This window comes from Gambusia affinis, linkage group LG14 (assembly GCF_019740435.1).
Source record: "Gambusia affinis linkage group LG14, SWU_Gaff_1.0, whole genome shotgun sequence".
Lineage (NCBI taxonomy): Eukaryota > Metazoa > Chordata > Actinopteri > Cyprinodontiformes > Poeciliidae > Gambusia > Gambusia affinis.
In genome coordinates this window covers 24,524,128-24,550,263 of record NC_057881.1, presented here as the reverse complement: position 1 = coordinate 24,550,263, position 26,136 = coordinate 24,524,128, and the positions used below count along the sequence as shown (strand labels likewise).

The 26,136-nt window shown below is 37.6% G+C and overlaps 1 protein-coding gene and 1 long non-coding RNA gene across 5 annotated transcripts in view; one reads left to right on the top strand and one right to left on the bottom strand.

The window, feature by feature from the left end:
* thrb (thyroid hormone receptor beta) overlaps positions 1–26,136 on the top strand; it is a 90,377-nt gene that overhangs the window by 15,449 nt on the left and 48,792 nt on the right. The window lies entirely within an intron of this gene.
* Positions 655–20,139, bottom strand: LOC122843135. Of its 2 annotated transcripts, none has more exons than XR_006372672.1 (4): positions 20,049–20,139; positions 19,847–19,969; positions 9,121–9,229; positions 655–1,126 (listed from the first exon to the last, which is right to left on the bottom strand). It is a non-coding gene; the product is annotated as an uncharacterized LOC122843135 (long non-coding RNA). The 2 variants fall into 2 exon arrangements; XR_006372671.1 differs by lacking the exon at positions 655–1,126 and adding an exon at positions 8,807–8,882.

Sequence of the window (26,136 nt, the reverse complement as noted above, 5' to 3'; positions counted from 1 at the left end):
ATCATCATGACCTCACAGGGCAGAGGGCATCCTGTAAACTTTTCAGCTTCTGCTCCAAAGATGAGCTTTTAGGGGTTATATTTCTGTAATTTATATGGATGACAGAATCTCTACAGCATTCTGTTTGTCTCTTCCGCTGTTTTAACCCTCCACCACAGCCACCCATGTCTCAATAATGTCATGTGGCTGCAAACATCCAGCTGAAGATTGGCTTCAAGCAATTCCGCACAGACAGAGGGAAGACTCAACTCCATACGTCAGGATCATTTGTACTTCCTGTGTGTGCTCCTGCCTGCACTGCATGTGTGTTTTCTGCATGCCTCCACTGCTCTTCATTTCTTTTCAGACAGTTTCCTTATCCCATATTTTAAAACTGGGTCCCACAACTTAGGTTTTAAAATTTTTTATACTTAAAAATCATCCACAGTGCAGTACCTCTGCTAAACAAACGGTGTTGCTGTAGAGGGCATTATAATGCTGCACAGCAAAAGAAAAATTTACAGGAAGTGCATAAAAATGTGACATGTTTAAGCATACTTCAGCTTACTAATGGTTTGTGCAGCTTAGTAAAGCAGGACATTTGAATTGGCTGTTTAATTGAAAAGTTTTAATAACAGATGTTGAACTGGATAATTCAGCTATGTCATGAGAAGTGCCTTAGTTCATGAGGAACAGATTGACACTGAGGTTCAGTAGACCTCAGTGTGTGTTATAGAGGGAGCTGTGAGTGTATCAGCTTTGCTTCTAGAAACAGAGGACTTGTAAAAGTTCTACTTTGACTGTAGGTTCTCGAACTTTTTTCCACCAGAACCTCATTTTGTGGAATGTTTTGAACTTGGCTGGATGGCTCTTGTGTGCATTTTTCCGCTGGGGACCAAAACAAGGCTGTACATGTAGATGAGGTGTCCTGACACCAGTGATCAGTTGAGTGTTATTCTGTGATATTTTGTAGTAGATATGATTAAGAGTTAAATGCTCTTACTCCAGACTTTCTGGAATAATGTAACTGAATGAAAGAGAGCGGAAGCCGACTCCCAGGCTTGTCCCAGGAAGAGGTGTTGAAACACCAAGGCCTGAACACCATCACCTTTTCCCTTCCTGGAGAAGGAAGAAGCCTCCGCGGTTCCTGAAAAAGGCAGAGGGAGTGCAAATGAGGCGAGAAGAAAACCATCCAGGTTCCTAGAAAGTTGAAAGGATTCCTTCAGTGGAAATGGAGCACATTGTATCTGCTCAAAAAATTATTTTCATAGATGAATAAAGGAGGTAAATAAAATATAGGGGGGGAACATCACTGCAACAGGTTTCCTCCATCGCCACAACCACACCCCAGAACCAGATTCCTCTGGGTCTGATCTCACTCACTGACCTGGGCCTTTAAACATCAAAGTGTGAGACTTTTTTATTCACAAAGGCTTTATGTGCTTACGAGCACTGTGCCATTTTATTACATATTTGTAGCTTTTATTTATCCAAATAAATAAATAAATTCTTTATTTATACAGGAAAATGTCTTGAGACTCATCCTCTCATTGAATACAGAAACTTGTTACATTCATCACAAAAAATAACTTAAAGGCAGCAATGCAATCTACTTAAGACTTTTTAAAATTGATATGATACATTGGCAACAGAAGAGTCTCAGTATGCACTGAAGGAACACTAAATGTGATAAAGTCCTGAAATTAAAGGTGGTGGTATTGTTTTTTGTGTGAAATCTAACATGACAAGTATCATGGAACTAACTGGAGGTTGGATACCAGTGTAAAAGTCTGTGAGTGTGTAGAGAGGGCCATTTAACTAAGGAATATAAAGTGAGTATAATAGTGAGTGAAGGCTTTGCTTTAAATCTAAGCGCCCCATGTTAGACAGCGTTTAACAGATGTAATGTTCATTTATTCTCTTTGGGGGGTTTTTGTTTAGTTCTTTTCTATTATCTTTGTAAAGCAACCTGGCTGTTTTTCAAAGGACTAAATAAATCAATAAATGACTGGATGAATTATTCATACCACCGGAGGAGTTGGATTTCAAATGATTTCCCTTGTATCAAGAAGTTGTTTGGAAATGGGGAGGGCATCTCTCCAAAACAAATTCAACAATGTAAAAGGAATTGCAGTTTTAGGGGATGGGGGGACTTTTTTAAATAGTATGTTGAGAATGACTTACCCCCGGCCCTCAGTAATCACCAGAAAAATCTTTATTAACATTAATGCAATCATACCCTTCTTCTAATAGCTAATCAGCTTTTTGCATGCTTGTCATTAAAAATGTAATACTTGGTGATGAGCTTTAATTGTTCGAAGTTGGACCTGGTCTTTGCCATTACCCTCATCTGTAGTTCCCTCGACAGGTTCTCGGTCGATTCATGTCAGGACTCTGACTGAGTCAGCCCAAACATTCCTACCAGTCAGAAGAAACATGTTGGTAACATGAGGTGCTTTTAGTGATGGCTGCCCCTCAGATCATACTCTTGATGGTGTCATAACCTCTTTGTTAGCTTATTAGTGAGTCAGCAATGATTCATCTTTCAGCAATTAAAGAGGCTTTGTTCATAGCAAGAAGTCAAAGAAATAAAAACAAAAAGTTTTTGAATTTGTGAAATACAAACAGGACTTAGAGGTGTGTTTTATGAGTGGAATTCAAGCGCTCTTGGTGGCCCCCTGCTGGTTTGGAGATGTCCTTACATGTTGCTTAGTTTGCTTTGCCTTGGGCTAGCTCTGTGGATGTGTTTATGTACTTAGGTGCAAATAAAATTGTTCTCACAAATAACAGTTTTGACAGCTATTAGTGCATGTTGGTGCATGCAGTACCACACTGAGCGATTGAATGGTGAATTGTGGTGTCTTTTTTTTATCATGTTTTTTCATTAAGGTACTTTTTTTTGACATTGGAGGTGCCAAATATTTTTGTTGGAATAAAATTCTTTTTACTAGATTTGACAGTTTGTTTTGGTGAGGTTTTGGTAGGTGATGTAAGAACATGATGGGACGTTTTGTTAGCTTTTTAATTGGCTGTGTGCCTCAGCCTCTCGTGCCCGTCTTTGGTTGTGCCCTGCAGCACAGTTTGCTGCTGAGATCTGTCTGTATTTAGCGTCATTTAAAGACCCTTCATTCCTACACAGACTCCTAGTTCCTGCTACAGATTAATGCCCAGAGCTGAAAGGTGTTGTCCAGATGCCGGCTGACGGGTACTGACTGGTATTCAGACCAAAGGGTTTTGTGCCATAAAAAGTTGAATCTGTTTACACATGGTGAGAAAGTGTCAGTTTGCTGCTCTTACTCTTAAAATGTTAATATCTGTTTCCCATAGACCAGTGGTGTCGAAACGTTTTGTGATCAGGGCCAAAATCATCAACATGAAAGCACTTGGGGGGCATAAAAAGTGTTTTTTTTTTAAGTGGACATATAAATTTATTGTACCTTTTTAATTTTATCACTACATGTGCAAGAAACCAACAAAATAGACTTTTATACAACAGGGATTTGTAAATCTTAGATCTAAGACCGCTGTTAGAACAGAGGTTTTGTTCTTTAATTTATTTGTCTTAACTTTTATTTATTATTTTTAGTCAACTAGAATGGGAGTTGGGATACTGCTTTAGCCTGAACTGCTTAATAGCTCTAATTATCAAGCTTTGCAAGCAAATCTAGCAAGAATTTCACAATATTTTGGTGTAAAACTGATCACTGTATTTTAGTAGTGAACTTTTCACAAATCAAAACTAAATAAAACAGTCGTAACTTTGATTGCTACTTCTTGAAAAAGGTGGCTTAGTGTTAGTAATTTTACACCAACACAATCACAAAAAAAACATGGCAACATGCTGTGGGGAGTGATTTATAGAAATTTTACCTTGACACACTTCCCCTACCTAATATTGCTGGCAATCAAATTGAGCCTTTAAAGGAGACAGCACCTGATGCAGGGACAATGCAATTGTTGTGCATCTCTAAGCCGGTGGTAGGGCAAGTAAACCTAGTGGCCCGCCAGGCTTATAATACACTGGGGAAACCCTGGAGACAGTATTTCCTGACTGTCTTTTTAAAATGACTGTTAATAGAGGTGGCGGAGGGTAGGTTTGTCAAAATAAATTTAAAAGATTGACCTCAAGTTTTCCATTTTCTAGTTCAATCATGTGTTAATAGGGAAAAACAAGTGCGACAGAAGGAAGTCTCATGTCAAAATTCTCAACATTTTAAACAATCTGGTTGTGCTAACTAGGAGAGCACATATTTATTGGTCAAGTTAGTCACGGCTCCACAGGAAGTGATGTAGTGAAAACAGGGAGCCTCCATGTTGTAAAGTGGGTGATCATAATGTTATCAGCATTGTTGTACTTTCATTCCCTTGTCTTTAAAGTGGTCTGATCTGGAGGATCAACCTCCTCCGACCCCAGTGTTGATGGTGTTTAGATAAAACTTAGTCTAAACAGCCCAGAGCTAAACTCTGCTGAAAAAGAAAGCTCTCTGACATTTCTCAAGGAGGAACTCCTGCTGACTGAAAACACTGCAGCTGACCACAGAGGATACAGTGCAGCATACAGATTTAAAGTTCAGTGGGGAGAGCAAACTGTGCAGCCTTTTCCAGAACACACATATAAAAGTGAGTCAAGGAGAATTTGTGTTTTTCCAATAAAGGGTGCTGCTGCACAGACGGGTAATAATAGGCTGTGGCTCTGTGCTGCACCAGCTGACTTTCTGTTTTTCCTTATCGGTTATTTGTTGTCCAGCTGGATGTAACGTTCTAAAACTATGCCCTGATGTGCTTCCCTATTGGAGTAAAACCTGCACTGAACTCTTCTTTTCTCTGTAGACCTCAGGGAGCAAAGCAATGATATATTTCTGAAAGCTTTGCTCCCTGTACCCTGATGACTAGACATCGATATTCACTTTGCCTAAAGATATATTGCAAAATATAATAATGAGAATATAATGCAAAAGATTATAGATTTTTGCATTAATTAGCCTAAACCATGCCTAATCTTCCTTCTGTGAGCTCACCCTCATCAAACCTTTCACTGTTATGCTGGTTTGTTCACATGCACAGAAATGAAATGTTGGCAAGTGTTTGAAGGATTTGAAATTCTTCTTATGTTTTGCTTTATGACAGCCTAAATTTGACTTTTTGCAAATGTGTTCTAAAAATGACTGAGTATCTATTGGATATTACTCACTGATTCCCACTCATATTCCTATTCCTTCTACTTGTCTTGATGTTCTTGTTCCAGCTTGTCTTAAATTATATTTGACTTTAGTTTATACTAAGGGTGTAATGTGATCTTCTAGACCTTGCAGTATTAGAACCCAACAATACTTCCCCTAAAAACAAAGTTTATGCACAATTGCTCGTGAATTATGGCGCTCATGGTGGCAGAATGTTGGAGCAGCTCCGTTATATTTTGGTTTTGTTCTTTTGGTTGACTTTTGTTCATAATTCATTTAGCCGTATCAGTAGCTACATTACCACTGACCATTATTTGATATTTCAAAACTGAATTTACTTGAGGGAATCCATGGTTACTTGTGAGAAATATTTATTTTAGATATAAAACAGTACAGTAATAATACTATATGTTGTTTAGTTTCTATAAGTTATAATAGAATATTGTGACATGTTTTTCTTACATCAAGAGAAAAGTCTATTTTTTGGAGCACTCTGCCAGCATCATGATTTTCCAAAATACTTCATCTGGTTAAGATGAAGTAATCCTTCTCTCCACTAAAACAAGTCACACAGCAAAGCAGTAAGCCGCTAATGCTGCTAACTGTGAAAACCAATAACAGACATTGCATTTTGTCAAATGCCATTTTTCTATAATGTATTGTGGTGCTAAACTGCTCAATGATTTATAAACTAACAACAGTATTTTCAAGTCTATTGTTTGAGATCCAGGGAGCCAGGGGAATGACTTTAGAACTAGGTGATGTGCTCTAGCTTCCTGATTTTAGTCAGAATGCCAGCAGCAGCGTTCTGGATCAGATACAGCTGGAGGATTGATTTTTTTAGTCAGACCTGTGAACACATCATGGATGAGTTTCTCTAGATCTTGATTAGACAGTCCTTAAATCCAAAGTTGGCCTTCTGGAAATGTTGAAGAACATTTCCAGAAGGCCAACTTTGTAACTGTCTTTCTGTGTCTTTGAATGTTCAGGTCAGAGTTCATCACTACACCCAGATTTCAACCTGATCTCTAGTTTCTATCTGTAGAATTGAAGCTGAATGTTGACGTTATCGTTCCTCTTTAGGTCCAAAGATAATACCTTCAATTTTGTTTCAGCTGGAGAAAGTTGTGGCACATCCACACATTGCCCAGAGATGTTCCCATTGTCTTCATGTAATCTGTCTGGGAAATGAGGCAGTAATATAAAAGCCATCAAATACAGTATTAAAAAAAGTTTTCATACACTCTCTTTCAGCATCGTATAACAAATTTTAGGCCCCTAAGGGTTGCAAGTTTTTTTTCCCAAGGTTGAATGATTATATAATAAAAACTCCAAGAAAGTATTGGTTTCACAAGTTTGAACTTAATGGCAATTTTCTCTTATGCACACAGAAGTTAGATTCGATCATTGTACTACTGGAACCCTAACTCTTATCCATTTACATCAACAACAGTGTATGTAAATATCTGGTGTCAACTGTATACCAAAGCCTTAAAGATCCAGTTTCTAAGTTGAAAAAGGCTGCTCAAATTATAAGATTTCTCTATTGATCCACTAAAGCTGTTTAAAATGTGTCTCAAAGCGTAAGAGAGAAAGAGTGGAAAAGGCAAACCACAATGGAGCTGTTGGTGTAGGAGGCGATCCAACAGTTCACTGTACATCTATAAATCTAACTGACAGTTTTATTCTCTCTCAGATTTGCTCCAATAAGTGGGGAGACTATTGGTAACAATGTGTGGATCTACCAGAATGAACCTTTTAAAATTAGACACAGTGTTTTCATGAGGAACGAGATCCCAAGAAAAGAAACACAACGCAGTGTTATTCCTGAGACAGAGACTTCCGTGTTTCGGAACTGTTAGAAGCGTAAAAGTTTTTTATTACCATCCTAAAGGCTTCTTTATTTTACGATCAATATTTAGGATCAATATGTTGTAAAAATTCATATTTGTTGTTATGATTGGAGATACTCTCATTACTTAAAGTGAAAAGTTACTAAATGTGATTATTTCTTCCCATGAGCGAGGTTAGCATAAAAACTAGAACAGATTGAAACAGCTGGCACAGATCGCCTAAGGGCATTTTCAGAAAGGTTTTGTGTTTTTGTTGACGTTGAAACTCTTGTATGCAGGGTTCAGTCACTCCTTGACAACGAGGAAGGGGGGTTATCCGGTGGAGTGGAACCACCCTACAGATGAAGCTCATTTCACCCCCTTGTACAAGGGTTCTGATGATCCATGTGACTGAACTCTCAAGTAGAGTCATGTCTTATGACTGTACATGACAGAACGTTGACAGAATGGTGGCTGGAGAGCTGTTAAATAAAAAGAATATTCCATCGCTAAGTGAAAAACATTATAGAGATGAACTAAACCCAGACGGATGTTTTCAAGACTTTAGTTCTATTACTCATAGTGATTTTCTGCACCGGCAAATGAAAACATGACATTTAGGATTAGAATATGACATAAGGCTAATAAAAAGCATTTTTAATACAGGAATCTGTGCTAGTAGATTTAATGCTGTTTGAACAGTTGTTATTTTTAAAAGGTACTTTGCATGTGCCAAACAGGTTTTAGTGGGACACATACTTTTAATTTATTGAATATATTAATACAGGGATATTAACAACTTGAATTTTGGGAAAAGTGGCTGTCTCTTCCTCTTCCTTCCCTAAAACACAGCGTGTTCATAAAGTTGAACACAGTAGCGTGTTCATAAAGTTGTATTTTTTTAAAGTTCCATTTGTAATTCTTTCACCGAAATTGCCTCCAAAATGCTCTAAGGTAATTCAGAGGTTAACTTGGAAAGACACAGAAATGGATTTTTTCAAGATATTTCAAGAGTCATGTTTGTGCATGCATGGCTGGCTACACAATTCTCCAGTCTTTCAAATCCTCGCACAGTTCTTTTGCAGTCAGACTGGCACTTAGATTAGTTTTTTTTAGAGCAGTTCATATATATATATATATATATATATATATATATATATATATATATATATATATATATATATATATATATATATATATATATATATATATATATATATACATTGTTTGTGCCAGCCAAGGCTTCTATTTGTAGTTAATATTAATTCCTGAAAAATTCTCCTAAATTTCAGAATTTAGGATAAATTCAGGAATTTACTATTCAGAATGATAGTGAGTGATCATTCTTCACTCACTTAATTAGTGAGTGAAAGCCTGTTATGAAAACACTTTGACTATTCCCTCAAGGTAATTACAAAGACAAACAGCTAAGTGACTCTTCCAGAACTGTTGTTGCTCTTGGCACCAACTGTTCTCTGGCTTGCCTATTGGAATTAACAAGAGGATGTGAAAATAAAGCTGCATTTGTTCAAAAAACGGGAGTAGATCTGTTTGCACTATTCACCCCCAAACCTCCTCTCTCCCTGCTTCAACTTTGAATGGTGTAAACATGAGCCTGTTTTAGCCCCAAGAGACTCAACCAATGATAAGAGCTGAACCTATTTTATTTTGTTGTAAACACTTACACCAAAATAAAAACTCTTTTACTTAGTTGAACTATAAAAGTCAAGCTTGTAAACACTTATTTGTAAATACAGTGACTTCTGTCACAGCATTGTGAGCCAGAGTTGGAATAAAATTAGTTGATCAGACATTCTTATGTCGTTTCCATACAAAGATTCCCCTGCAGTGCGTCCGAGTCACAAGCCAGTATGAGATTTGATATGATAACCTTGAGGAAAAAAATACACACTATCATATTTACAGAGCAATTTAAAAGAAAACAAATCTGCTACATAATTCTATTTTTAACATTTTCAACAACTATTTATACCTACTTCTGCTAAAATAATCTAAGATGTTGACTCTTTAATAATGATATTATATTATTATCAGATAACAATAATATTGTTATATAATAATAAGAGTATTATTATTGCTATAATAATACTCTAAAACTCTGTTCTTACCTCATTGATTAGTCAGCAGAATCTAATGCTGCAACTTTAATCCCACCGTGCTGTGCTGAGCCAGAGAGGACAGGACCAGTTGTTACATCTCTGGAGTCTGAGGCAGAGTCTGCAAGGGGGACAACATACAAGTCTGACATATTTCAGAAATGCATCTGACAAAAGGAGAGATGCACCAATCCGATATTAATATCTGTTTCTGTCCTAATATGAAAAAAATTGGATCGGGTATTGGTGATAATACTAAATCATAAGGCAGATCTGTTTAGTTTAACTCTATGCTTTGTGCTCTGAGCCACAAAGCATAGAGTGCCACAATTATTTATTTTACATTATATTTAGAATTCCTAAAAGCACTTTCTGAACCATTTGAAAGAACGTTTGTTGCAGTTTATTTTTACATGTCACACCAAGGTAGTCAACCTTTCGGTTTCTGGTAACACTTTATTTGAAGGGGCGTGCTTAAGACTGACATGTCATTGTCATAAACATGATATACCACCTGTCATGAATATGGCTGTCAATGACTGTTTTCATAAAGTGCTATTCTGTAAATGACACTTTTAATGCAAAGTTGCACTAAACCTTGCATTAATAACCCATTAAAAGCTTTGCATAAAAAGTGTCATTATTTAACAAATAACTCTTTATGACAACAGTCATAAACATTTATGAAGATTACTTCATAAAGATTAATAAGTCTTATGTCATGTTTTTAATAGTGTCATGTCAGTCTTATGCATGTCCCTTCAAATAAAGTGTTACCCAATTTCTTTATTATTATACAGTGGCTGTTGTCCTACGAATTCCACCTACTGAACAAATTAAAGATGTTGTTTTTACAAATTCGACCAAGCTTGTGAAGCTATTGGTGGATTTCAGTGTTCTGTAATCCACCAATAGATGGTTGTTGTGCATAATTATCAAATCAGTTAGTGATTCAGTACATTTATGTCTGTGTTTAAAAAAGAAACATTTTAAGTCAATTCATCAGTTTTTTTCTACATCGGATCAGTATCAGCTGATACTAGGTCTCCGATATCTGTATCAGTATCACAAGTGAAAAATGTGAATGGGTGAATCCCTAGAAAAGAGATGAATAGATAGAAGTAATACTGATAATACACCACATTAAGCTTTGTGAGCATCTGCCTGTGTGTGTGGACAGGAACAGTAATGACCTCAGTCAGAATGTGGAGCCAAACACACAGCAGGTTTAAGAAAATCAGGGGTCAGAAGAAGAACATCATCGATGCTTGTTTTAAAACAATCCAATGAGGAGGATCATGCAAAGATTGCATTAAGATCCAAGGGGACTGAACACACAGACATGAAGATGTATTTTAAGCTCTTAACAGACTTGCTGCTTGTAGCTTGTCAGTGCTACTTTGAAAACAGTGTTATCTTAATGAGAGTTAGACAACATGGTAAGCCATTAGTTTTCAGAAAACCTAATATTTCCAAAAAGGTGATATTTTTATTATTTTTCCTTAAACTTTATCTAATTTGTGTATGTGAGTGAGACAAAATTTAATAAGCCTTCTTTCGGCTGAAGAAAATTATGAAAAAGAATTTCAAACCATCAGAACTGTGCAATGGAAGAAACTTTGATACCAGTAACAGGCTCATGCCGTCTTGGGTCCTTGTCAAACAGTCCTGGCATTAAATTAAACCACTGTATCATTCAGGTAAACGTTTTGCCAAACCGTTTACATGAATATGGATTAATACATTCAGTAGAAACCGACCACAACGGCTAACATCCACGTTTATCTCCATGCTGATGGGTACAACTAATATAAGTGGCACTCACAGAATGACGGCAATGCATCTAGGTATGTTATCATTCCAAGCTGGATTTGCTTTTTGATGTTTTAGATATTAACTACTGAAAAATCTTCAAATAGACAAAGTTCTCTGTGAATAATTTGGAATCAGAAAATTCTGCAAACACTCAACTGGGATCCACTCTATATCTGTTTTATCTTTATTTTATTTCATTCCAGCTGACCTGATGGTGCACTGTTCCCATTGCAGGTCAAGTAAAAATGAAAACAGATGGATATGATGTTGTTGTAAATTACTATCCATTCCCTTCTTAAAGCCACCCTCCAAAAAAGGACATTGTTAAAAACGTCTGCCCAGCATGTGGAACTACTCCATTCCCGGAGTCGTTTTCAGGTTAGCGACTGGCAACAGTAACCGCTGCTTCCAGGTTCACTTCATCCCAGGAGGTTCTCCCCAGTCACTGATGGGGTCTGGACCAGAGTAGGGCAGGGGTGGGTGGCGGGGTAGGGGTTGGGGGGGTGGGAGGGGCACATGGACTCTTGTGTCTGTCATAATTTGTCTAAACTGGGCGAATAGAAAATGTTTTGAGCTTGATGAGGGAACTCATGGCATCTCTGCTGATTCACTCCCTTCACTATTCACACTCCTCAACGCTGAAGCAACATGTCTTGCATTTTTTAAGAACTGTGTTTGGTGAGGAGCTTAAATACAAAAGCGCTAATGATCTCACCAGTCTAATAATACCCTGTTTTTACAGAAATGTAAAAGTCCTGTCAAATGTAAACTGTTCTGATGTCTTAATAGCCATAAATTAATGATGTGCTTTTCTTTTTCTCTCCTATGTGATGGGATATTTACCCACTGACACCTTCACAGGTAAGCGACATTTTGTTAATTTTGCTATTATTTCCTGATAAAAAAATTGTGCTTACATTCAAAGTTGTCACACATTGTACAATAAGAGTTTGTTGTCGTCCCTGAAGCCTCTGGTTGCTATGGCAACCTGGGTACCATCTGAACATGAATTATTTGTTTGCCATCCGACTTGATGTTTTGCTCTGGCTCAGTACAGTTCTAATAGACTTTGAGTGAAATTGACACAGAATTGGCATCAAATGTAACTGGCTTAAATGGAGATGAATTTAATTATCAGGAACTTGTTTAATTGGATTGCTTTGCATTGTTGGTGGATTAAATCAGTTCTCAATTGGATTCATTTGAGCTGCAATTAAATGGATTTGAATTAAACATGTTTATTTGTGTGTGTGTGATGTTGAATGACTGCACTTCGCTGAGCTTTGCAGACGTTGTAAACACACTCGTCCAAACGCTGTAAACCCGTTGTCCTGTCCAGATTTAGTGATTCTTCTAATGAAAGCTTTGTTTTTAAAGCATTTGTGTCATCAGGCTAGGCAGCAGGCTCTAGGTCTTCAGGTCTTGAAGTTCATAGTGCACACGATGCTGAAGGGCGGTGCACTCCACCCAGTCTGGGGTTGACCACTTCATGAAAAAAATTCTCTTCTGTTCTTTATTGGATCGTTTTGGAGTTGGTGGTAGCAGTGAGAAACTGCTGGATAAATTATGACTGTGGAACATTCAAAGCCCGGTACGTTTACTCATCTACGACAAGTGTGTCAGTAGACGTTGAGGGTCAGAAAGGAAATAATAACTTTTTCTCCTCACTTGCACATGTTAAGCTGTTTCCGCTGAATGAGCCACTAATGTGGGCTTCATGCTGGGAAGCTCACATTAGTGACACAAACAAGTCACCTCCAGACCTGGCTGTCATGGCTGTTAGGAGGAGGAAGGACTTTTCCACTTCTTCTCGAGAAGTGAAAATGGACGCCACTGGTTGAGGCTTTTTCAGCTGTAAAATGAATATTTTTATGAGAGTACACCTTGCTTAGAAATTCATTTTCCTTACAGAATGAACAAATGCATAACGGGATTTAGTTACTTGTGTTTAATAAGTAAAACAACAGTATTTTTCCTATTGTCACCAAGATATTAGTACCGTTATAATAATTTTATATCTAACACCTTATTTTCAATTGGATATTTTTTCATTCAGTAGTAAAGGCATTAACTCCCACTTAATTAAAGGTGCATTCACACCAGTCTACTTTTATTAAACTCCAGTTTGTTTCCCGACATTTGTTTGGGGAGGTGTGAGTGCAGAAATTAACTCTGGTCCGCCTTTGCAACTTGGTCTTTGCTCATGAACTGTGGTGCGGTTTGAATTTTTTTGCAAATGTCAAGCGGACCATAGACCGCTCCAAAAGCAGGAAGCGGACTACGGCCCATGGCATTCTGGGTAAATGAAACTAAAACAAACCTGTGAGTCTAGATTATATCAGGGGTCCTCACATCTAGACCTGAGGGCCAGTTTCCTGCAGCTTTTAGATGTGTCCCTGGTCCAACACATCTGAAGCAAAAGACATAATGACCCCATCAGTGCAGAGTCCTGTTAATAACCTCATTATTTGACTCAGGTGTGTTGAAGCAGAGACAGATATAAAAGCTGCAGGGAAATGTAGAAGGTAAACACAAAAACTGTCATGAACTTTGGTCTGTTTTGCATTTTCTTTTCAGTTCCTTCTTAACTTTAAGATTTCTTGTAGTACTACACTGTTTCTGTTTTTATGTTTTAGTTCAGCCTTTAGTTATGGTTCTCTGTATATTGTTGATTTATTTTGCGAACCTGTAGCTTCCGTGTTCTCTTGTTGGTGTTTTTTGGTCTGAATCTTGATCATTTCTTCTGTTGGATTGTTAATCTGGTTTGTTTACATTTCTGTTTCGTTGTTTCCCACGTTCTCTGCACCTTCAAGTAGACATTTATCCCATTTGCAATACGACTTAAAAAGGAGAAAGGAGAGAAACTCTGGCGTTGCAGTCATTGCTTTATTGTCAGGGATGAACAGTGATTTGTGGGACTCTGCACCACCTGAGCGAGAAAATGGGGTTCCTTACCTGATCACATATTTTGGTTCAAATTCAACACATATTATAAATTCTGCCAATGGAGTCTTCATAATGCTATATGTATAGTTATGGAAATGTGGAAGCTATATTTCAATTTAATAAATCCTGCCCTTGAGCTCTTGTTTTGCCTGTTAACTAATATTTGTATATCTACTTGTTTAAAACTAAATAAAAATAAGTTATTACAGATTTTGTTAGAAATTCTGAAGGACACTGAGAATGTTATTAATTTAACAAAATCTAAATACTTGATTGATCTTGTAGCTTCAGAGTTGAGTCATTTTAAGTCGAGTCACTTTACCTGTAGAGTCGTTTAGTGTCCCAGATAGACTAGAAAATCCTTTGACTAAATCTGGTTCTTTAGCCTCTTTTGAAATTTGTGAGGCTTCTCTAAGTTTTTCACAGAGAAAATGATCCTCCTTAGAGGCTCAAATTTGTTAAATTTAGTTCCTCATAGAATGTCACAGTGTGTACCTGCTCTGAATCATTTGAGGCAGTTTCACTTGCAGAACTGACTTCTGTAATTAAACACCTGCAGCCATCAAATTATTCTTTAAGCTGTCTTTCTACCTGTTTGATAAAAAATATTTATGTCACTTTTGGTCCTTTTATCTTAATGGTGATAAATGTCTCACTTCACTCATGTTGTGTCCCATCAATTCTCAGACAGGCTGTGGTTAAACGCCTTCTTAAAAAAAACAATCTAGATTCAAGTCTATAACATTTTATCTAAACTTTCTCTTTTTGAGGTTGTCAACATGTTAGCTTTTATTCAGCTCAAATCTTTTGTAATGTATTATAACAAAACTGAGAAACTTAAGTGTGGGTTTAAAGGTGCTCAAAGTACTAATACACCTTTGCTTTGAGCATACTGCTCCTCTTTTTAAAGGCTGACTCAGGCAATTTTGCTGTTTTATTACATTTAGATCTGAGCAATCCGTTTGGAATGGTTCAAATCAAATTTAGAAAACAGAACTTTCTTATTCCATTTTGACCACTGATGTTCTGGGGCAACCCATTCTGACTCCCTACTTGTCATAGATTGATGCTTTTGCAGGTTCCCTCAGTGTCACATGTTGACGCGTCGGGTCAGCCCTAAGCCTAACCATCACCTTTACCCTAACCCTAACCAGATCGTCGGTTTTGGACGTTTAGGGAGCTTTCTCGTCAATTATTAACGCATAGTGGTTTCCCGACGCATCAACATGTGATGCTGAGGAAACCTTCCCAAATCGTCAATTATTGATGCAAAGGGAACCTTCCCAAATCATCCCAACTCGTCAATATATGACGAGTCAGGAGTGAGAAAGTGTTGTCTGGGGCCAAACCTATAAAGTACAAAGTCCCCCAAGACTCAATTTTAGGTCCTATTTGTTTTATTTCGTATTTACTGCCTTTTGGTCATATTTTTAGGAAATTCATCATTTTGTTTAGTTGCTTTGTCGATGACGTCCATATTTATATGCTAAAAAATAATCCATACAGGTGTTAAATCAGACTCAATTTGAGAATAAAGGCTTTCTCTGTTGTTGCTTCTATTCATTGAAATAAGTTACCTTTCCACATTAGATCTGTCCACAGTCTGGATCATTTTAAATCGCTTCTTAAAACTTATTTCTATCCATTCGCATTTAATTAAGGCCTGACACTGTACCTTTTCTGTTGTGGTGTTTTAGTTTTATTTTCTTTATGTCAATTTATTGTATTGCATTGTTTGTCGTCTTTCTGCAGCACTATTGTGCAGTTTTAATCTGTCTTTAAAAGTTCTAGATAAACTTAACTTGACATTTTCTTTGAATTTGATGAAATCAAAGAAAACAAGTAATGTAATAATATATAGTTGTGGCATGAAAATCATAAATAAAAATGACCACCTCAGAGAGGATTAGTAGGACATTTTGGAGCCGATTTATTTGGAAGGTTATGCCACAAAGCCCTGTGTGTTCCTGAGGTTTTTTCACAAATCACTGCTTTTATAAGAACCTTGTAGATATTTTTTGTCATTTCTTGTAATTTTCACAAACTATTTTTTTTCTATTTTCTATTACTAGCTAAATTAAGGTGAGCTGAATCAGCAAATACAGTGTGCCTAAAGCTGTATGTGGGCTTACCCCACTAGCTGTGTGGCCTAATGTGATCGTGTTATTTCAGACCGAGTTTGTGGTTGGGTATGAGCAGCTTATGGACCTTCTGGCAGTCAGAGTGGTACTTGCTCTGTTTTTCTCCTTCAGGTGAAGCTGAGAAAGGCTCTTAGGATTAGATGGGATTAAATTATTCATGGTGATGTAGAGAAAGAAGCAGTAAAAAGAACTCCATTTTCGCTTCTCTGCCTCTGGCTGGGCTGCTATGTGGGAGGGTAAAGGTCAGCTGAGGGGGAAAAGGATTTTATTTTCTCTGAAAGAGTTGATGCCACACAGATGTAAAGGGTATTTACAGGAATACAGTGCTAAAGAGGCTGATAAAATATTTATGTGGATGCGTTTGGTCTTATAGCCTGTGTATATTATTTTTCTTACATTCATAATGCTAGAAGTCATATCAACAGCCTGATACACTGCAAACTAAAGCTTTCAAATCCATCAGCATGCTAGTTATTCTGAAAATAACTAGCATGTCATGAAGACAAACTCTGAGAGCATATTTTCACACCTTAGGAAGATGGAATTAGTCGAAACATGTTGCTGCTTTGGTGCTCCAGTGAGGAGTGGAGGCTTTTCTCAAAGCCCCGTTGTCTCTGACAAGTGGAGAAAACTTGTTTACACTGGGGCAACGTAGGCCTGACCTAATAGCAAATTTTGCTGGACAATAAATTGGCCCAGAAATTATTGTGATAAACAATAATATTGTCATTTTCAACCAATTTTCAGCTAATAGTAATAATAATGAGAGTACGCCCACGGAAAGATCAAACAAACTAATTTCCAAAGAACATTTAACGCTGGAACCAAAAACCATTTTAAACATCCAAAGCAACACTAAAAACTACTTTGTACTGGGTGTCACATGTTGGCAGCGTCTCTCAAAATAGCGGCTTTTCAATGATATTAAAGAGGAGCATATCTTTGACAATTGTTGTCCAAATGGAAATTATTGCACTCATTTAAATTTTCCTGTAGTTAATTGATTTATTGCTTATTGTGACAGGCTTAGTGCTGTGTATCCTCCTTACTATATTTCAAAGAGGATGTAGCGGTCAGCGTGACTTTAAAGCCAGCACAGCTACCGAACCATGGTTGTTGTGTCAAGTATCAACGTGCTCATCCTGTTGCTCAGTCAGCTCACAACATTCTAGTTTATCACACGTAAGAGTACAGGGAGACAATTGCTCCTCAAATTGATCAAACCCAAACCTAAGAAACAGAAACATCACCTTGGGCTCAAATGACATGAACAAATCAAAGTAATTTTCTGTTTACCATTTGCTCCTGCTGCCACCAATGAGGTACCCACTGTATTATTTCAGAATAATGTATATCTTGGTGGTTTGATGAGTATTTTAGATACAACGTAGATCTGAGATACAATTTAGAAAGCAGAGTTCAGCTATGTTTTTCTTACAAGCTCTACAAGAATTAGAAAAATGAACAGGTGTAAAAACTTGAAATTAGACTTTCTGATGATATTCTAATGCAATGAGATTAGGCCTGTCCTAATACCAAATTTTTCTGGGCAATTAATTGTCCCATAACTTATTGCGATAAACGATAATATTGTCATTTTGAGACCATGTCAGTGATGGGAGACAGAGCTGCTTGCGCGGTGAGGCGACATTTGCTTTGCCTTGTCCAGCAGAAATGTGCGCAGCAAGCAAAACGACATAAGAAAGTTGGATATTGTTCAACTTTTGTCGCTGTTGTTGCTATGGCGTCCTGTGTATTCAGTTCAGCTACAAGGGAGAAAAACTGACACGTTTGGCTCCCTGTGTGTTGAGGTGTTACCAAAGAAACGAGAGGGGAGGAATAACTCGAGACACCAGGGTGTCATCCTCTTTACATAAGAGAAAACAAGCGATTATTATCGCCCTCCTTTTATTATCGAGCTCATTGACTTATTGTTTATTGCAACAGGTCTAAGATACAGTTGTATTTTGAAATTATCCCATTTTTTATTGGTTCATGTTAAAAAATTAGTGCTTTTAAAAACCAAAAAAGACCTTTAGAAATCTAGATCCAAACCTTTGTAAAAGATTCCGAGATACTCTGGCTACTTGGACACACATGCTGAGTCATTAACACATGACTCAAGACTTTTCCACAGCGATTTTATCCAAAGTTGTTTTGATTTTCAATCCTGACTGCATATTTTTGTTGCTGCGGTTTCTACAGCATCAACCTTAATCCATCTTCTGTAAATCTCTGCTACAATTGATCGCATCCATCCTGTTTGCCCTGGAAGTTTCCTCAAAGTAAATGTAGAGATATGTCAAGTTTCCGTCAACATTTTCCGTCCATTCCTGATGACGTCACTAGTTTCCATCAGTCTCTGCCCACCCTCCCGTTATGTTCTGGTTATATGGCACCAGTCAATCCACCCTCTGCTGCCCAACACAAGTGGAGCAGAATGCAGTTGCAGACACACCCAGGCCCTCATAAAGGGTTCGGTTAGCTGTCTCCTGAGGTCTACATACTTTCTGGAAAGTACCATGTGAGTTTGAAGCTGTTGTAAATCTGAATGTTAAAAAAGAGGCTTAACTGCTGCCAGTGTTTTTGACACAACATTCTGAAGTGAATTTTTTTACTTTTTTAAAGATGGTTGAGACAATCTCGAGATCATTGAGTTTCAGCTTGCATTGCTCTGCTCCCAGCCAGTACTGAGTGGTTCCTAAAACAACCTCTGTGCGCCTCTTGCAGCACAGTCCTGGGACCAAATGTTTTCCACTGCACAGAATTCCACAGGAAATCATGCTCCTTTTTCGTGGAATTTTGTTATAAAACTTCATGGCTCCCTGAAGAAAAATTAGATTTTTTTTCCTGTAGGTTTTTTTTTTTTTTTTTTTGCCAAAACAATAAAACTGCTTTCTGTTCAACTCATCTTGTGACAAAAAGCAAAGGACACAGAAACTGAATGATGGAAAAGTGCTCAACTTATTATAGAAATATTTTTTAATAGCGCCCGTGTAGACCCATCGTTTTTTTATGTTTTGCTCTGCTTATTCTCCAGCTGGTTTCTCTGCTTACTGTCCAACAGAGCATAGAGAGCAAAATGAAAGCTTCTCTCTCATCCAGACTGCAGTTAAAGCAACATCATTAGTAAGTTTTGTTCTAAGCAGGATCACAGAAACTATTTGGTGCTTGTAAAATCAGCAGCTCTATAACCACAGAGCTTGTTTTATTGTTGTCTAATTGTGGAATGAGCATGAGCATGTAACAGTTACATTGCAGCTAGTGAGCTCTTAAAGGGCTATGGAGCCACCCTGACTTGCGGTCGGTGTGCCTTTACCTTTAAGGGGAGCGGCATGGAGAGCGCTGAGCGATGTGGTCGGTTATGTAAGGCTTGGCTGTGCTGCTCAGAGCTGCTTGGCCCTTGCTCTGTCCCACTGCCAGGCGCTGGAGGTTTCATCACCCTGCTGTTTCAAAAGGCCCTCTGGACTCTACATAGTGTTTAGCTCCACTCTGTAGTTTGCCCAATTTATTTTCTCCTTTCCTCTCTGCTTTCCTGCACCATCTGTCATCCTCACTGATAGACTGTCTCTCTCCCGTCCCTCCCTCCCTCCTCTTTAGCTGACTTGCTCCATCTAGTAAAATTATTATGGACTGAAAAATCCAAAGCCATATGTCCTGGTGATGTTTCAGGATTTGGGTTTTATGTTAACTTTGTCATTTGCCTACTTTATCAGAATCATGTTCATAAATAAGTGAAGAGTCTTGAAAGATACAAATTGAGGAGACCTGTTTAAAACCTCTTAAAGGGGCAGAATGTAAAATATTATAATGTTATTCCTTGATTAAAAGCATACCTGGAGTTTTGCTTTGATTCTTTAATTCATGTTTGGAATCCCTTAATCTCCATGGCAACCATTCAGCTATGCAAAAACACCTTGTTTTTGTCCTTGGGGTTGGCAACCAGGGTTGTCTGTATTCTGAAGAGCAGTGAGAAAGACATGGTGAGTTTGAGGTTGTCGGAAAGTGGAAATTCAGGAAGAATTAGACTGATCTTACTTGAGATGAAGATAGACTTCCGCCAGGGGTGTAATACGGTGGTTTCCGGGGTATGGTCTCTTTGTGGGTGTCCTTGAAGTGATCTGGGTTCCACTTGTGAGACCTTGACAGAGTGAGTTCTTTGCAGGTAGATGTAGAGGAATTATGGAATTTTAGTTTGGATAAAATTCACCAAGTTTACTGTTTGATAAAATACTGCAGTCCTGTCATGTACAGCTCTGTGTTTGACCTCTTCCAGATTGACCTGGTTTATCTGCTTGAATGTTTCAGATCAGTCCCTCTAGGATGTTTCAATGTCGTTTTGCAAATGGTGCAGCCTAAAATTACTGATTTTGTAGTCTTGTTTTCAAAAACCTGCTGTCAATGTGATTTTTTTTAAGCTTTATTTTTGTCATAACATATGGAGCTCATAAAGGGACATTGAAGGAAAAAGTAAAAAATAAACTTTCTCATGTTCACCAGATGCTTTATCAGGATTTTGACATAGTTAATATTTAATGTGCAAGTACCTTTTTGAAAAGAATATCTCATTATATACTAAATCATATCCTGAGGAGAAGTCACAATGCAACAAAAGAATCCCATGTTGGTCGTTCAAGTAAACATGAACTGTTAACACAGTAGGAGCAAATCCTACAGAATATCTGTGAAAGGGTTATCCCCCCCCAAAAAAACCTGCATATGTTATTGTTCAGTTTCACACACACTTTCATCTTGGTTTATAAGGTGTCATGAAACAGGAAATTAAATTTAGAAAGGGAAAGTGGATTGGTCAATATTCAGCCAAGTTGCAGTGATTGGTCGGAAAAGAAGGAAACACAGAAAACATTAAGGTGATTGGTCAGATTTGCGAAATAGTTGCAATGACTGGACTATTGCAAGTCTGAGCAAAGTTTGGGAATGGTGAGTGAATTTGCATTAATAGTTGAGACATCGCAACTTTCCGGAAAGACTGATAAAAACAAACACTAAAAACCAGACAAAGAAAATACGAAACAGCCCTCTCAAATATATTTCCATTTATTAAAAGACAAAAGCCTCCCAAAATGTCTGGACCTATGTGAGAAAAGTAATCAACCCCATGTTAAATTCTGAATTTTTAAAATATGACCACATTTTATGTGCTTCCTTTTCATTAGCCACACTATATAGAACCTACCTGAGAACGTGAAATAGGCTGAGAGAGTTTAACACATCATCTAAATAAATCCAAGAAACAAAGTATAGATATTTAATTTCAAAAACTATATGATGAATACAAAGAGCTGAGAGATTGGGCTTATTGATTTAAAATAATCTGAACATTGTAAAAGCAGCTGGTCTAAGTGCTGAACTGAACTTCCTATTATCCAAAGTTGGTTGAAGAGAAACATCAAACCCCTGCTGTACAGTGTGTGTGTGAGCAGGTGGGTGGAGGCAGAGAAAGCCCTCCAGGACTCTTAAAAGTGATTTCTCATGGTGATTTGAAGCTTTGGACTAAGGTCAAGGTTTCACCTGTCAAAGTTCTTCTGATTCTGTCAGCTTCCAGTTGGTGCATTTGGAAGGAAACTTGCTCATGTGTCGTGATGTGTGTTAATAATGCTTGTCCAGTTTTAAATGCACCATCTGCTGTGTAAGCTTTACACAACACATGCTCTGGGTGTCTGTTTCTACTGAATAAATGGCTACGATAGCATCTATATGCTGTGATTTAATGCTGTAAATACTTTAAGGGGACACTTTGCATTGTTTGATTGCAAATACATCTCTTTAGTTGAGTTGTTTTTCAATACATTACACGAAAATAAATAGACTGGCGACCCCTGATTTCTGAGCAATTGATAATAAAAGCTTTGGTATTTCAGTTGTGAAAGTATTAACACACCTTAAAAGTTTTTATTAAGATTTTGTATCATTGGAGGCACAAACTGCAGCATATCTTACTGAGATTATGTCATAGACCACATATGTCAGAGTCAAGGCCCGCGGGCCACATCCGGCCCGCGAGAAGATTTTCCACGGCCCCTGGGATGATCTTGATTTATTATTAGAACCGGCCCGCAGACCGCAGCAAGCCGGCACCCCGTCTGAAAAAAAAATCTTCCTTATTTGACGATCCTCACAACGCGCATTCGCACCCCCGTTCGATCTTCACAAAGCGCACGCACCCCCCCCCCCTTCGATCTTCACAAAGCACGCGACGCACTCTTTCTAAGTTTAAGAATCATCCTGAAACATGTTTATTTGGCCCTCCGTCCATTTGACTTTGACACCCCTGTCATAGACCAACACAAAGTACCGTATAATTGTTAAGAGGAAGGTTAGTGACAAATGGCTTTAAAATTGTTTAACAAAAAAGTGTGGTAGACTTTTTAGATTTACTTTCACACCCATAAGGCCTCTTCTCTTTCTAAGTGTATATGTACATCTCTTTGTAGACGTTTTGTTATTTTAAAGTGGGATGGCATGGTATAACAAACACATCATAGCAACTGTCAAACATGGCGTTGGATGAGTGATGATTAGGATTTCTGGTCTTGTAGTCTGGCAACCGTAGGACCAGCACTGCTACAGTCTATTTGTAGTCTATTTGCTCAATTATTCCAACTGCCACTAAGAATATATTAGAATAAATGGCTGCAATTGAAAGTCTAAGCATTAAGAAAGAGATGGATACATGCCATTGCAGTGTAAAATGGACAGAACTTGCATAGCACTTTTCCAGTCATTTTGACCACTCAAAGCGCTTTACACTAGAGTCACATTCACCCAGTCACACTTACAAACACATGCACATGCACATTTAAACACTGATACACAGATCGGTAGGCAATTTGGGTTAACCCCAAAGAGTCTTGCCCAGAAGCACAACAACATGTGGCAGGAGGAAGCTGGAATTGAACTTACAGCCTTCCAATCGCAAGACAACTACTCTACTATAGAGCTACAGTCGCCCACAGTGTCCATGCTACGGTACAGCATCTTCTGTTTACTGGCTCAGTATGCTATTTTATCTGTTTCCGTTATTAAAGAAACATGCTCCACCATTCCTGGGCCAACTTCTATTGTTGATCCATAGGACAATGACACAGTGTGGAACTAAACCACACTGACCAGTGCCATACTACTCAGTGAAAATGAGGCAGTAGCTTCTTTTTTAAATGCTGATGCTGTGAAATTCCATGATTTGTTCTTGCCTAAGTTGAAGAAAGAAATTCTGTTCTAAATTTAAACCTTTTAATCTAAAAGAGGATATGCTTTCTATCAAGAACCTTCAAAGGTCTGCCAAGCTTTAGTATTCCTCTTTCTAAGATCAAGAGGTTTGTTCTAAACTAACCACCAAAAGACTGGATGCAAGAACTCATTTTGGGGGAGTGAGACGAATCCTGAGGAAAACCCTCTACCCAAATATCTGTGCTTCCTGAAAGATGGACCACTTTCAAGCAGTGGAAGAAGGTGGAGTGTGGAACTGGAACCAGACATGCCAAGGAAGGGATTGAGTACATCAGGACTCAAGAAAAGTGCCACATTATGAAAGCATCTTAGTGAATGCTAGGATCTCAGCGGATAAAGCTTCAGTCAAGTCAAGAATGCTTTCATTGTGCAGCGAGGATGTTATAGAGCCTGTCAGTCACTACACATGAAACTTTGGGCAGAGACATAGAGGAAGCATTCTAATAACATGTTAGAACCTATTGGTTTCAACACATCTTCTTCCATTGTGGTTTAATGGTTTCAATCTGTGACCACATGTTGCTGTGGTATAGTCCTCGCCCTGTCTTTTTCACTTCCATGTTGTTGAGGTTTTTGAGCAGGTCATAAATTTAAAAGGATGCCTGTTCAGTCTCAGCTTTGACAACATTTTAAAACCTGGAATGCTTTGATCAAAATTTGGAATCATGACCACGACACAAACGAGAAAAAAAAGTTGTAATTATTCTAATACTCGATTAATGTAAGAAGGATAATATTTAATGATGTTTTTCTAATGATGGTAATGATGGTGGGGTTTAGAGGTAGATATCTCTACTTCTACCTTACATTCTGAAATGTGTCGGCAGCCACTCAGAATGCAGGTAAACACCATGAAGACCAAGCTCGTTTAAAAAGAGAAAATTCCACAGCATAGGGTTATGGATAAGTGTATACTTTTAATTACTGCATGCAATTAAAAGTATTTTGAGTTTAATAGATTTTAATCACTACTTCCTATTTTAAAGACACAACAAATCTATTCAAATCTCATAATATTCAGCATAGGGGTGAGCGATATTGCCAGAAATGATATCACTATATATCTTTTTAAACATGTCCATAATAATATCAGATGGTTTTCCACATTTTTATTCTTTTTTTATTTGGGGAAAGGTTTTTTTTTCCTACTTTTCATCATAAACAGTTATTACATTAAAAAATACTCATACATAAGTATATACAAAATCACACAATGTGTACTATTTTGGCTAACAAAAGGAGTTTGAAATCAGCTACCAGATGGAAATACAAATACTTATATACACATAGAACATTAGTTTTATAAGATGTTAAGTGTTTCCCACTCATGCTTTTTTTAAAATGTAAACATTATGTGGAAGATTAAGACTCTTGTTTTAATATAAATGGAAATCTCAACACCAAAATATCACCAATAAGAAGTGGGTAAAAAGTCTGCACACTTCCTGAAAGTGAGGAATAGTTTTCATTTTCATTTATTCTATCTGTCACTGACACTTCCACTGAAGTAAGGGCTAACTGTTAGTGTTTTGATTTTTAACTTTCATGTTCCGGCAACATCAACTCCAACTGCAACGACACCCTGTCCCTGTCCGCAGTGCCTTTTTCTTTGCTTTACTAACGATGACTGAAGTTTGTTTCATATTTTTCCTAAAGAAATATCTGATTCGTGATACGGAACCATAAGCACCTTCAACTTTAGCTTCCACTGATTCATTTAGAGTTAGCAGACGTGACCAGCTGTAGCTAACTAGCTTCTTCTCTTTGGTTCTGAGTTGTAGTAGCATAGTAAAAGCCTGCTCCTTGTAGTTCACTTTGCTTCATCCAGAGGGTTTGGGCTCTCAGATGTTGAGAAATGATTTCTATCTGGAGGCTTGGACTCTGTTGAGGTTGTAAATTCATTCATTCACAACTTCTCTTTTTGTTTACAGATTGGCCCTGTCAAAAATTGGCTGGAGACAATCCGAGTCAGGGAGAGAAAGCATACATATTTTACACAATTTTTTTTTGGACGAAATTGCAGAGGAAGACAATGGCCAGGCTAGAATAGTAGTGTTATCATTACGTCTCCAGTCAAGCAGGTCAGGAAGTATTTATCCTAATTTATATGTCTTGCTGTTCAGTTCAGACTGTAAACCAGCTAACCAGCTTCTTTGTTTTACAGTGGTTGGCAAACAGCTACAGGAAGCCTTTCTATATAGCTCCTCTTCAGCAGTAATGCTTTCAGCCATATTTCCTTTCATCTTTACAATTTCAGTATCGGTGATCGGATGATGTATTTACACCATCCACATAACAATAAAAATGTACTTTCCTGGGCAAGTTTTTTTTTAGCGGTATTATCGTGAATTATATGACATGGTCCAGACCTTGTACAAACTAGTTTATGCAGGTAACAAACAGATAGCCAATCAAAAAAGTTTTATATTCCATGTTATAGAACCAACACATCACTTCTCAAGGTCATTTTGATGTAAATAACCCCCTTCTAATGAATACTTGAATGCCATCGAAAGTTGGGTAACAAAATATTAAGTTAGATGTATCATGTATCAGTAACATGTCTAGGCCTGATTCATTAGTTTGTTTGTTTTTAAGTGATTCTATTGGGCCACATTCAAATCCAGTGTCTGATTTTTATTGGTTAATTTTCAGTAAATATTTGTCTATTATTACTTTTGTCAGTTTCCAGTAATTTCAGTGGCCATTGTGGGTTTGATAGATAAACAGACAAACAAACAGATCCTTATTAGAGTATATTTGGATTTCACACTATTAAATTTGGCAGTAATAGTAGCAGAATAAGTATTTGTAGAGGGGGTTTCAAGTATTCATGGTTTTCAGCTTTTTGCAGATGGTTGTGGTCCCTAACCCC